Raw genomic sequence first — 13755 nt, 5'->3', positions numbered from 1 at the left:
TGAAGCTGAAGGGTTGTCACTCCACACGTGAAGTCTCTGGACACAGTCTGAAGTGAAGCATGTTGAGGTGGCAATCGTTGTGTTGGTTAGGTTGTGATCGGCAGATGCAATATTATTTGATATGGATTGGGAGAGGCATACGGGAAAGTGAAATGCCCCAAATTTAATCAAGAAGTTGCTGGACTCATCTAATCAAAAGTTCCAGATCAAATCAAGAACGCTTACTGAACTAATCAACTCAAGTCTTCAGATCTAATCAAAGGCAAATTAATAGGGTATGATCCAATTAAAGGATCAGAATTTGAATGGAGATAAATTGATGAGGGGCCGGGTGGTGGCATACCTGGTTGAGCGCACATATTAAGATGAGCAAGGGCCCAGGTTCGAGCCCCTGTACCCCACCTGCAGAGGGAAAGCTTTGCGAGTGATGAAGCAGTTTGTAGGTGTCTCTTTGTCTCTCTCCCTCTCTATCATCCCCTTCCCTCTCAATTTCTGGCTGTCTCTATCCAATAAGTGAAGATAATTAAAAAAATTTAAAGATATAAACTGATGGCATAATTCAGTGAAATTTAAAAAAAGATCAAGAAATAGTGAGGCAATCTTATCTAGTGCACTGAATTTATTAAAGATAATTTCATATCCTAATCCAGTAAAAAAAATTCAATTCTGATAATCAAAGAGAAATTGATTAAATAATGCAGAGACCCCAAAACTCATTAAAAAGAAGTTGTTGGGCTAGCCCAATAAGATTAACCAAATTTAATCAGAGCAAATTTATGAGATAATCATACATCCTCCCTATACTGACTCAAAAAGAAATAATACAGACCAATTACAAACCAGGAGAATGAATCAATAATCAAAAGTTCCCCAAGAAACCTAAGTCCTGTATCAGAAAGATTTATGAGTCGTACCAAACTTTCAGAGATGACCTATTATTTGTCTTTTTCAAATTCTTTCAAGAAATTGAGGATAAGGGTATTCTTCCACTTCTTATGAAGCCAGCATTGCCCTGATAGCAAAAGCTGACAGAGACATTATAAAGAAAAAGAAGAAGGAAGAAAAGGAGGAGGTGGAAGAGGAGGAGGAGGTATTGGAGGAGGAAAAGGAGAAGAAGAAAACTCTAGACCAATATCGATAATGAATATAGATACCAAGATCTTCAACAAATTCGTAGAAATTTAAATTCACCATTACAGTAAAGTAGTGTACATTGGGCCCAGCAGTGGCTCACAAGTTGCCTTGCGTGAGGACCCACCTGCAAGGCAAAGCTTTTCAAGCAGTGAAGTAGGATTAGAGGTTTCTCATTTCTTTCTCTCTCTCTCTCTCTCTCTCTCTATTTTCCTCCCTTCTCTCTCCACAATCCTTTCCATTTCTATCATAATGGGGAGAGGGGGTGTATTAGAAATCATGAACAAATAGAATTTATTTCAGGGATTCAAAGATGGTTCAGCATAGGCAAATAAATTGATGTAATTCACCACACCTACAAAAGGAGAAATAATAGCCATATGATTATATAAATAAAACCAGAGAAGGTTATGATAACATTAAACATTCACTTATGGTAAAAAAAAAAATTCAATGGAATGAGGATAGAAGACATATACCTCAATATAGTAAAGACCATATGTGACAAACCACAGCCAACATCATACTGAAAGGTGATACACTACATGACAAAATAGTATTTTATCTTAGACTGAGATGCCACAAAAGTCTGGATCATTATGAACCTCGTCAGTGCCAGTTCAGAGCCTCAGCTTTGGGCAAGTGAAGGGATTACCACCAAAAAGTGGAGTTCACCAAGCAAAGTTTCCACATGACTATTAATTCAACACAGACTTAACACTGAGTGTAATTGACATAGATAAGTCTAACTCTCAAAAGACATGAACATCAGATAAATGTGGCGCAGGTGCCGCCATGCAAGCTGCTTGATAGGGTACCAGCTTTGCAGGAAGTTCAGCACGGCTGGACTCTCCAGGCCAACTGACACCATCTTGCCTTTTGCCATGTATAGGGCTTGGGATTAAGCTCTGTGTGGTCTTAATAATATTTACATATGGCCAGGCTCAGAGCCTGACCAATAACAAAAGTAATGACAAAACCTGTACTGTACTCTGTAAGACTGATAATGTGAGATTGGTATGGGACAAATAATACCAAAAATGCAGAATTTTTAGGAGACTCCAAGAGGAAGAAATGTTTTCCCCTTTCCACTTCCTTTAGTATTCCCACTAAAATACAGGAAAAGATTGGTGCTTCCCACAGTGGAGGGGCCACCTTACATAGCATAATTAATTAATGGAAAGTTATGGTACCTGCCTAGATACAATGGACCTTTTAATCTGCCACCCACAACTATGATCCCACTTCCTTATGTAGGAATAGTATATGAGAACCTAGGTCACATAGTGAGCATACACAGAAGATGGATTCCAGTTAGAAAACTTAACTTTATGGAGAGGCTGACTAGCACCACCTTGGTGCCTTCTCAGTAAGGAACAAAACAAAACTCCTTGATCAAACAGTGGAACCGATTTTATGAAAAATGGGCTGCTCAATTTGTTTAAGGCCCCTAGAAACATAACAAGCTTGAACTTTCTATGAACCATTGGCTTCTGATGCATAGGGGCAAGAAAATGGCATAAATATACAGGTAGAATATTAACCTTAATCAATAGGACATCTGCCTAGCACACAGGTACAGGAATAACAAAAGACATAGAAACTGTGATCTCTAGGGAGAAAAGTGCCCCTGGAATGTGAATGTTCCACAAAGCAGGAGGTGTTCCCTACCTGTGTTGTTCTTACTTGGTGATTTTTGTTTTAATAATCAAAGCCTTGGTGATTTTTGTATTAATAATCAAAGCCTTGGTAATTTTTGTTTTAATGAGCTAAGCCTTATCAGACTATAAAAATAAAGTTCTGCTTAAGTATGACAGAGATGTCTGCTTGAGCTTGATTCAGCATCAACTCACTCATTCACTCTCATTCTTCCTCATTCTTCGCCGATGCCCCTCCTCCATCACGATACCCTAATAACCTGCTGGGGCTGGCCCCAGACAAATGGAACCAACCAAGATCAGAAACATGAAATATCCTACAGTGAATGAATGCTAAACTTCTTGTGACCTAGATTTTTTTTTCCAAAAATTTATTTAATTTATTACTGAGAAGAAGAAAGAAAGAAAGAAAGAAAGGAAGGAAGGAAGGAAGGAAGGAAGGAAGAAAGAGAAAGACCAATGCATTATCCTGATAAATGAGTTGCCAGAGTTTGAACTCAGTGTCTCATGTTTGCAATTCTGGCACCCTCTCTGCTACACACCTCTCTGCCTATGGTGGCTTGACTCCTTAAAATGTGATTTGTTGGGGGCCAGACAGTAGCACACTGGGGTAAGCACACATAGCACAAAGAGCAGGGACCCATACGAGGATCCAGGTTTGAGCCCCTGGCTCCCCACCTTCAGGGTGGATTCTTCACAAGTGGTGAAGCAGGTCTTCAGGTGTCTATCTTTCTCTCTGCCTCTCGATCTTCCCCTGCTCTCTCAACTTCTCTCTGTCCTATCCAACAATTACAACAATAACAACAAAAAAATGGAAAAAAAAAAAAAACCACCAGGAGCAGAGGATTCGTAGTACAGGCACTGTGCCCCAGCAAAATCCTGGAGGCAAATAAAAAAAGTGATTTCTCTAGTTCATAAAAAAGTTAGTCTTAATACATATTAAGTGAACAATATGAGTTAATGAGTATTATTATTGTAATACTATTATATACTACCAATAAAACGTTAGAATGAAGGAGATATTTAATTCCCATAAAGTGGGGAAAATATTTCAGGAAAAATATTCTAAGTTTTAATATAGTGTTTATTTTTATAAGAGGTACACAACCAGGGGTCTCAGGCATGCAAGTCCTATACTCTGCCACTGGCTGTGGCAGGACCAAAAACAGACAAATAGTAGTCGTATTTTTACTAGGACCCTCCATGGAAAGATTGCATGAACAGTGTAGTTGTTTCAGTTCTCCTCAAATCAATGTAGAAGTTCACTGAAATTTGTGATGATCAATTTTGTGATCAAGGTATCACTGTGAGATTTTGCAGTTGTGATTAAAGTATATAACCAGTTGAATTTAATTAGGAGAGATTACCCTAGATAAACTAGGTTGGCCTGGTTCAATCAGGTGAAAGACCTTTGTAGGAAGACTGGGAAAAGCTCAAACACTAAGAAATCCATGGTACTGGATGGTGGTGCATCTGGTTGAGTGCACATACTACAGTGCACAAGGACCTGGGTTCAAGCCCCCGGTCCTCACCTGCAGGGGAAAGCTTTGCGAGTGGTAAAGCAGGTCTGCAGGTGTCTCTCTGTCTCTCTCCCTTTCTAGCTTTTCTCCTCCTCTCAATGTCTAGCTGTCTCTATCCGATAAACAAATGAAGATAATAACAAATAAATTTTGTTTAAAAAAGAAAGAAATCCATTAGGAGAAGATAGTGTAATGGTTATGCAAAGAGACTAAAAGCAGGATCTGATTAAATATAGAGCAGGGCACCAAAGTAAAAACCCTGTGGTGAAGGGGAGGGTGGCCTTGGGCTTCCCGGCGCGGAGGGGTGGGGGGGCGGGGGTGGGTGGTGGGGATGGGACACAGTCTTTTGGTGGTGGGAATGATGTTTTTGTACACTCCTATTAAATTGTAGACATATAAACCACTATTTAATTAATATGAGAGGGGAAAAATTGATCATGTGTCTAGAACTTCTTAAAACACAGACTGAGTCTTTTTAATACATAGGCTGTCTTTGATATGTTGACTCTCTCAAAAGCCTAGACCAGGGAGAACAGAAGCAACTGGTAGCACAGCTATATACAAGACGCTGGGTATTATACCCCAAACCCTAACAAAGGGACTTTCCAAAGTTAACCCTATCACCAAATAATGTGACGATAACAATAACTATCCATTGTCTTCTTGAACCCTAAGACAGCAGGAACCTCACATTTCCACTATAGAGCCTATATTTCCCCCAGTCCTGGAACCTTGAGGTGGGGCTCACTTTCCTGCATGCTTCTCTCAATCCAAATGAAATAATATTGCATCCGCGGATCACAACCCAATCAACGCAACGAGTGCCACCCCAGCATGCTTCACTTCAGACTGTGTCCAGAGACTTCAGGTGTGGAATGACAACCCTTCAGCTTCGTCACTTGGGTGAGACCTTTCCTTTCATAGTATTCTCTAATTCCATTCCAGGTGTTCCACTCCCCAAAGTCCTCAAACCTAGGTATAGTCCTGGTCACCTGAGATAAAGCATATGTTCACACGTACCCATAAGCTAGGGAAAAATATATACCTGAAAGTTGAAGTACACAAGAGCCTGCAGGGAATACCCCCCAACACTTCATCTGCACTATTCCAGTCTTTAGGTCCATGGTTGCTCAACAATTTATTTGGCTTTGTATGTTAACTTTCTCTTCAGCCACCAGGTTCCGGATGCCAGCACGACGCCGACCAGACTTCCCTGGACAGACGACCCCACCAATGTGTACTGGAGCAACACTTCCCCAGAGACTCACCCTACTAGGGAAAGAGAGAGGCAGACTGGGAGTGTGGATCGACCAGTCAACGCCCATGTTCAGCGGGGATGCAATTACAGAAGCCAGACCCTCCACCTTCTGCAACCCACAACGACCCTGGGTCCATACTCCAAGAGAGATAGAGAATGGGAAAGCTATCAGGGGAGGGGATGGGATATGGAGATGGGGTGGTGGGAATTGTGTGGAACTGTACCCCTCTTATCCTATGGTTTTGTTAATGTCTCCTTTCTTAAATTTAAAAAAAAAAGAGACTCTCATGCCTAAGATTCTGAGGTCCCAGGTGCAATTCCTTACACCACCATAAACCAGAACTAAGCAGTACTCTGGTCTCTCTTTCCTTCTGTCTTCTTTGTATCTTTGTCATTGAAAAAAAAATGTTTTAAACCCATCTGTTAATAGAACTTTCAGCTCATGTCTGAGAGTTCTAGCCTTCCCATCCTGACTTCTGCCTTACGTATTACAGACTTCTCTGCACACATGCCCACAAATAAGTCAATTCTTCGAAATAAATCTCTTGCTTTCTATCTCCTACTGCCTGAACCCAACTGACACAGCTTTTGGTGTCGTGGTTGATTGTAGGAATAGACTCTTAAGGCTGCCTTTTATAAACCATTTTTGTGTTTTCTGGAACTGATTGCCCAATCTGGCTGCATGTAGATCCATGAATACAAGAGGACACAAGTAGTCAGCATGTGATATGACTAGAGTATCATTGCTGATGTTCCTGATCAAATACCATATTCGTTTTTAGTGGAAATTACTACAAACTCAATGACCTAAAACAGCATAAACCTATTCTTCCACGGTTCTGGAAGCCACCAATCTAAAACTTAGGTGTTGACAAAGGTAACATTTGTGTAAAAACATAACACGTGTGGAGGATATTTTCTTGCCTCTCCCCTAGCTTCTGGGGTTGCTGACAATTCTTAATATTCCTTGTCTTGCAGGAACAGAACTCTAATCTCCACTTCTTTTTTGTAATTTTTTTTTATATTTATTTATTTTCCCTTTTGTTGCTTTTGTTGTTCTTTGTTGTTGTAGTAGTTATTATTGTTGTTATTGATTTCATCGTTGTTGGATAGGACAGAGAGAAATGGAGAGAGGACAGGAAGACAGAGGGGGGGAGAGAAAGACAGATACCTGCAGACCTGCTTCACCACTTGTGAAGCAACTCCCCTGCAGGTGGGGAGCCAGGGGCTCAAACCGGGACCCTTAAGCCAGTCCTTGCGCTTTGCGCCACGTGCGCTACCACCTGACTCCCTAATCTCCACTTCTACTGGGTTTTTGTTTTATTCTGTTTGGTGTGGAATCTGAGGCCTTGTGCATGTGTAGTTTCACCACTTCTGGACTGGTTTTATTTTTACTTTTTCTTTTCATTTGATAAAGACAGAGAGTCAATGAGAGGAGAGAGAGAAAGGCACCACTGAAACTTTCCCTGGTGCTATAAAACCTCACAAATGGTATCTAGGCTCAAATTTGGGCCATGAGTATAGCAAAGCATGAGCTTTAACTAGTGAACTAGGTTTATTCCTAGATATTTCATTGCTTTTGCTGCTATTGTGAATGGGGTTGATTTCTGTATTTCTTCTTCTGACTGAATGTTTGCATAAAGGAATATCACCAACTTTTGTATGTTAGTTTTGTAGCCTGACACCTTACTATATGGCATGATAATTTCCAGGAGCTTCCTGCAAGATTCTGAAGCATACTATCATGTCATTTGCAAACAGCTAGACTTTGACTCATTCTCTTCCAATCTGTATCCTTTTAATCTCTTTCTCTTGCCTGATTGCTAGGGAAAGAACTTGCAGCAATTTGTGGACTAGTAACAGTGACAGTGAGCAGCCCTGTTTTGTTCCTGATCTGAGTGGAGATGTTTTCAGTTTCTCAATATCAAGTATGATGTTGGCTGTACGTCTGCTGTATATGGACTCCACTAAATTAAGGCATTTTCTACCGACTCCCATTTTGTAGCTTTTGATCATGACAGGGTGTTGTATTTTGTTAAAGGCTTTCTCTGCATCTATTGAGATCACCATGTGGTTTTTGGTTTTTCTCTTATTGATATAGGGGATCACATTTATTGATTTATGTGTATTGAGCCAGCCTTACATCCCTGGGATAAATCACACTTTCTTGTGATGTGTAATCTTTTAAATATACTGTTGCATCTGGTTGGCTAGAATTTTGTTCAATATTTTAGCTTCGGTGTTTATCAGAGATATCGGTCTGTAGGGTTTTTGTTGTTGTTTGTTTATTTATTTTTTGTTTGTTATGTCCCTGTCTGCTTTTGTTATCAGGGTGATGTTGGCTTCATAGAAAGTGGAAGAGAGTATTCCATGTCTTTAATATTTTGGAAAAGCTTAAAAATGTAGGTATTAACACTTTCTTGAAGGTTTTGTAGAATTCATTTGGTCCTGGACTTTTATTTTTGGAAAGGTTCTTTATAACTGATTCAGTTTCTTTAGTTGTGATGGCCTGTTAATTTTTTCTAGTTCCCCTTGTTTAAATTTTGGAAGGTTCTATGTTTCTAGGAGCTGGCCCATTTCTTCTAGGTTCTCTAGCTTGGTGACATATAGTTGTTTATAGAAGACTTGCATGATACTTTGGGTTTCTGTGTTGTCTGTGCCTCTTTCATTTAAATTCTATCTATTTGAGTCTTCCTCCTTTTCCTAAGTGAATCTGGGTTTGTCAATGTTGTTTATCCTTTGAAACAATCAACATTTAGCTTCACTTATCTTTTGTATGGTTCTCTTATTTTCAATGTTATTTATTTTTGCCCTAATTTTAGTTATATCAGTCATTCTGGTTGCCTTACAGTTCACTTACTCCACTTCTTCTGAGTCCTTCAGTTGTATAGTCAACTATTGCTTATTTGAGCTTTTTCTAGTCTCCTAATTTGTGCCTTTATGGATATGAATTTCCCTCCTGGTACTTAGCTGTGCCCCAAATATTTTGATAGCTCATGTCTTCATTGACATTTGATTTTAGGAACATTTTAATTTCTTCCTTAATTTCCTCTTTGACCCAATAGTTGTTAAGTAGAATACTGTTGAGTTTCCATATTTTAGGACTTTTGATAAACTTCTGTTAGTTGTTAAGTGTTAGTTTAATTCCACCATGACCTAAAAAGATGCTTGAGATGGTTTCAGTGCTCTTGAATTTGTTGACACTGTCTTTGTGGTCTAAAATATGGTGTAGCCTTGAGAATGTCCCATGTGGACTCAGAAAGAATTTGGATTCCAGTCTTGGGGTGAAGGACTCTGAAAATGTCCAGTAGGTCTTAGTCTATCTATCTCTTTATTTAATTCTTTCATTTCTTTTTTAACTCTCTGCCTAGATAATGTGTCAACTTGCAAGAGTGAGGTGGTGAAGTCTCCTACTATTACTGTGTTGCTGTTGATGTATTTTCATAGCTCTTTCACTAGAGGTTTGATGTACGTAGATGGCCCCTCATTGTGTGCATAAATATTGATAATTAAAAATTATTTTTATATTTATTTCTTTATTGGATAGACACTGCCAGAAATTGAGAGGGAAGGAGGTGATAGACAGGGAGCGAGACAAAGAGATACCTGCAGCCCTGCTTCACCACTTATGAAGCTTTCCCCCTGTAGGTGGGGACTGGGGGGACTCGAACCTGGGTCCTTGCGCACTGTAACATGTGCTGTCAACCAGGTGCGCCACCACCCAGACCCAAATACTGATAATTTTTAAGTCATCTTGGTTGACTGACCCTCTGAGCATTATGCAATGTCCATACCTATCTTTCATTACTTTATTTATCTAAAACTCTGTGTGTCAGATATGAAATGACTGTTCCCGCCCTTCTTTGTGATCCATTAACTTGTATGATTTTTACAGTGGTATTTTTTTTCATCTCCCATTAAGCCCTATGTCATAGCACAAATTAGAAGATCATATATTATCCAGAGCCTACAGATGATTTAAGTCAGTTTGTATCCACAGAGCTGCCTATGTATTCTTCCTGATAGGTAGCAATGGATAAGCCACAACCCCAAAAAGCTGAGAACAGCAAGTATTTTTCAGGACCAATGGGACCCCATGCTGTCACTGGCCTTAGAACAGAAGCTGTCTCCACACCCCCATCTTCTGTATATATGTTTTCAGGCTCAGAATCCATTAAGACCACTGAGACAATGTGTTGTCACATTAATAACAGACTCCATAGTTACTGGACACAACACTGAGGGGTTAAACAGAGAAAAATTTGACAATGAGCATTTCATTCAACAGACTATCTCCTGGAGACCAGACCAGCACTTCTGACATAACCTTTGTTTGTGATGCTACTACCCTGAATGTGTTCAAGTCTTTGATCAAAGATTAAATTCCTGTAGATTTCAGGACAGACAAACCAGGTCACAGGTGCTTAAGAATAACAAAGACGGGTGTCGGGTGGTAGCACAGCAGGTTAAGTGCAAATAGCACCAAGCGTAAGGACTTGCTTAAGGATCCCAGTTCACGCCCCTGGCTCCCCACCTGCAGGGAAGTTGCTTCACAGGTGGTGAAGCAGGTGTGCAGGTGTCTGTCTTTCTCTCTTCCTCTGTCTTCCCTCTCTCCATTTCTCTCTGTCCTATCCAACAATGACATCTATAACAACAACAATAATAACTACAACAACAATAAAAAACAAGGGCAACAAAAGGGGAAATAAATATTAAAAAATTTTATAAAAAGAATAACAAAGACAAGACGCATGTTTTTGCAGTTATCTTGTGTTTATTTTATTATAGAATTCATACAATATTGCTGATAGTTAAGAAGGCAAAATAGGAAGTATTTATGCATGGTAAAAGGTGGAATGAAAATAGAAAGAAGGCAATGAGCATATGCATCAAACCAACATGATCGATAGAGATTTCATCCAGATGAGTTAAGTGATTTGCAAGTTACTGGGCAGCAGCTGTACCCCCTGACTTCTCCATTAGATGATCACTATTAGCTTGATAATATTTAGATGGAAATGCTTAAGGAACCAAAGTAAAACTAGAAGAGTCTAGAGTGATACCATGAGAGAAGAACAGAGTGACAAGGAAGAAAATCTTCCCCATAAACAAGAGCTTCAGAGACCAAGATTATCCACCTAGTGGCAGCACTGCTTCTTACAGCAGCACTTCTGCTGGCAGCACTTCTGCTGGCAGCAGCCCTTCCCGCAGCCACAGCTGCAGCAACAAGGCTTGTAGCAGCAGGTGCGGCGACAGCAGACCACGGGGGTACTGCAGCAGCAGCCACAGCAGCCACAGCAGCTGCCACAGCCACCACAGCCGCCACAGCTGCCACAGCCACCACAGCCACCACAGTTGCCACAGCTGCCACAGCCACCACAGCCACCACAGCCGCCACAGCCGCCACAGCCACCACAGCCGCCACAGCCGCCACAGCCGCCACAGCCACCACAGCCGCCACAGCCGCCACAGCCACCACAGCCACCACAGCCGCCACAACCACAACACCCCATGGTGTCAGTAGAGAGGATTCAGGAGAGGTGAGGAGGGAGACTCAGGAGGTGAGGACAGGTTGAGGCCCCTTCTGCTGGGGGAGGCCCTTATATACCTCCTCTGGGGCTGCACAGGGAAGGCACATGACCACTTCCTGTTGCTCCTGGGCTCAGCTATCACAGGAGAATTCCATCCTCTGTGATCATCTTCCTTCTAGATCTCTTTGACTTCACTGCATTTTTAGTTTTGTTTGTTTTTGGAAATAAAATCATATTCCAAGAGAGTAAAAAGGAAAGAAGAGGAAGAAGAAAGAAGACAGAAAGGAGGAGGAGGAAGAGTATAAGAAAAAGTGGAAGAGGGGAGGAGGAGAAGGTAGAGTTGGAGGAGTAAGAGATGGAAGCATCAAAGGAGAAGAAAGAGGAGGACAGGTGGTGGTTGAGCACACATTACAATGCTCAAGGACCTGGGTTCAAGTCCCCAGCCCCCAATTGCAGAGGGAAAGCTTTGTGAGTGGTGAAGCAGTATTGCAGGTATCTCTCTTTTTCCCTCTTTATCACCTCCTATATTCTCAATTTATAGCTGTCTTTATACAATAAAGAAAGATAATTTTTAAAAAAACTCTTTTATGAAGGAAAAGGTGGAAAACAGCAGGAAGATTTCTGGGGACCAGGTTATCAGAGGAAAGGGCAATTCTATCTCCCACATGCTCAACAGCACAGTTGTGTAGATGCTGGGACCTGACAAAGACCACACCAGCAAGGGCAAACTCTGGACTGGCCACGTGTCAGCTTTCCAGGATCAGGCAGCGACGGTTTAACGCAGCCCCAACTGCTGAGAACTCCTAGAAGAAAGTAACACTGGGAATCAAAGCTGTTAGAAAAGAGACAGACAGATGTCACTGAAAGGCCAGACAGCATCACTGTGTGTTGGCTGTGGAGGCAGCTTGGGCTGAAATCTTACTTCTTCATTTGTCTTTGCATTTTGTCTTCTCATCCAGTTGCAGGGAATAAACCCTCTACATCCAGATGACATAATTCGTAGTGGGTTCTGCGGTGAAGAAGAAAGTATATCCTTGGCATGTACCCAGTGGCAATAAACAAAGATGAGAGTGTGTCCTTTGGGATAAAGTGGATAAAATTGGAGAAGATTACATTTAGTGAAGCAAGAAGGGAGGTAAAGGACAACTATAGAATGGTTTCACTCATGTGGAATATAGAGAATTAAGCGTATGAATGTGGGGAAAAAATAGCAACCTGGAGTGCAGAGTCCTCTTATCTTCATCCTATCACTTCTGCCCCGCTGGGAGTCTGGATCAAGGTTGTTTATGGGGAGCAGAAGGTAGGAGGTCTGGCTTCTGTAGCTGCTTCTCTGCTGAGCATGGGTATTGACAGATCGATCCCCAGCCTGTTTCTAGCTTTCCCTAGTGGAACAGAGCTCTGGAGATGCAAGGGTCGACATGTAATTCTGTAATATAAAAATAAAACTTTTTTTAAAAGAAGTAAAAAAAAATGTCAACCTATATCTAAGACTATAAGAGAACTATAGTGGTTATCTGTGGAGGTGGGGATGGGGACACAAACCTTTGGTGATGTGATGAGAATGGTGAGAAAAAAAATAGAATACTATAAAACCACTAACCACTTAATTAAAAAAAAAAAGAGGGAACTCTATTTGAATTTTGGTCCTTGAACAAGTTATTAAGTCATTTTTTGGCTCTACACACATCAAATGGAAAGAATGGTAACTACAGAAAAGGGCTGCTTCAAGTATTGCACATAACTAGTAAGTTAGTCATGTTCGTCTCACACATGCCAGAGAATGTGCTAGGTACTAGGAGTAAAAATTGAAGATAAGGGAGATGTGCTTCTTGTTCCACAAGTTTATTTCACTAGCTTGTGTTCTAGAGTGGGAAGATAGGCATTAATCAGGTAATCACAGAGGTAGATACTATACTATCTTTGGAATGTAATTACATGTTACATAAAATTACAGACTTTGGTAAGTTCAGAAAGGGAGAACATGTAGGTCAAATGATCATAAATTATGTCTGCACTTCCCTCTGCAGAGCCCTGCCCCACTAGTGAAAGATAGGAACAGGCTGGGGTTATGGATCCACCTTCCAATGCCCATGTCCAACACAGAAGCAATTATAGAAGCCAGACTTCCCACCCTCTGCACTACACAATGATCCTGGGTCCATGCTCCCAGTAGGATAAAGAATAGGAAATCTGGGGCTAGGTGGTGGCACACCTGGTTGAGCATACATGTTATAATGAGCAAGGACCCAGGGTCAAGTCCCTGGTCCCCACCTGCAGGGGGAAAGCTTTACGAGTGGTGTAGCAGTATTACAGGTGTCTTCCTGTCTCTCTCCCTATCACCCCACTTACTCTTAATTTCTGGTTGTCTCTACCCAATAAATAAATAAATATAATTTCACAATTTTTTTTAAAAAGAATAAGAAAGCTTCCAATGGAAGGTATGAGATACAGAACTCTGGTGGTGGGAATTGTATGGAATTATGTCCCTTTTGTCCTACAATCTTGTCAATCATTATTATATCAATAGAAAAAATAAATATTTAAAAATATGTCTGCATATTTTTTTGAAATTATGCTTCTAAAAGGTAAAATCTAATTCTTCTTTGATTAGATATGGGCTAATCTTAGGGACTCACTTCTACAAAAAAAAGATATGG

This window comes from Erinaceus europaeus, chromosome 7 (genome assembly GCF_950295315.1).
Source record: "Erinaceus europaeus chromosome 7, mEriEur2.1, whole genome shotgun sequence".
Taxonomy (NCBI): domain Eukaryota; kingdom Metazoa; phylum Chordata; class Mammalia; order Eulipotyphla; family Erinaceidae; genus Erinaceus; species Erinaceus europaeus.
Note: the sequence above shows the minus strand (reverse complement) of the source record.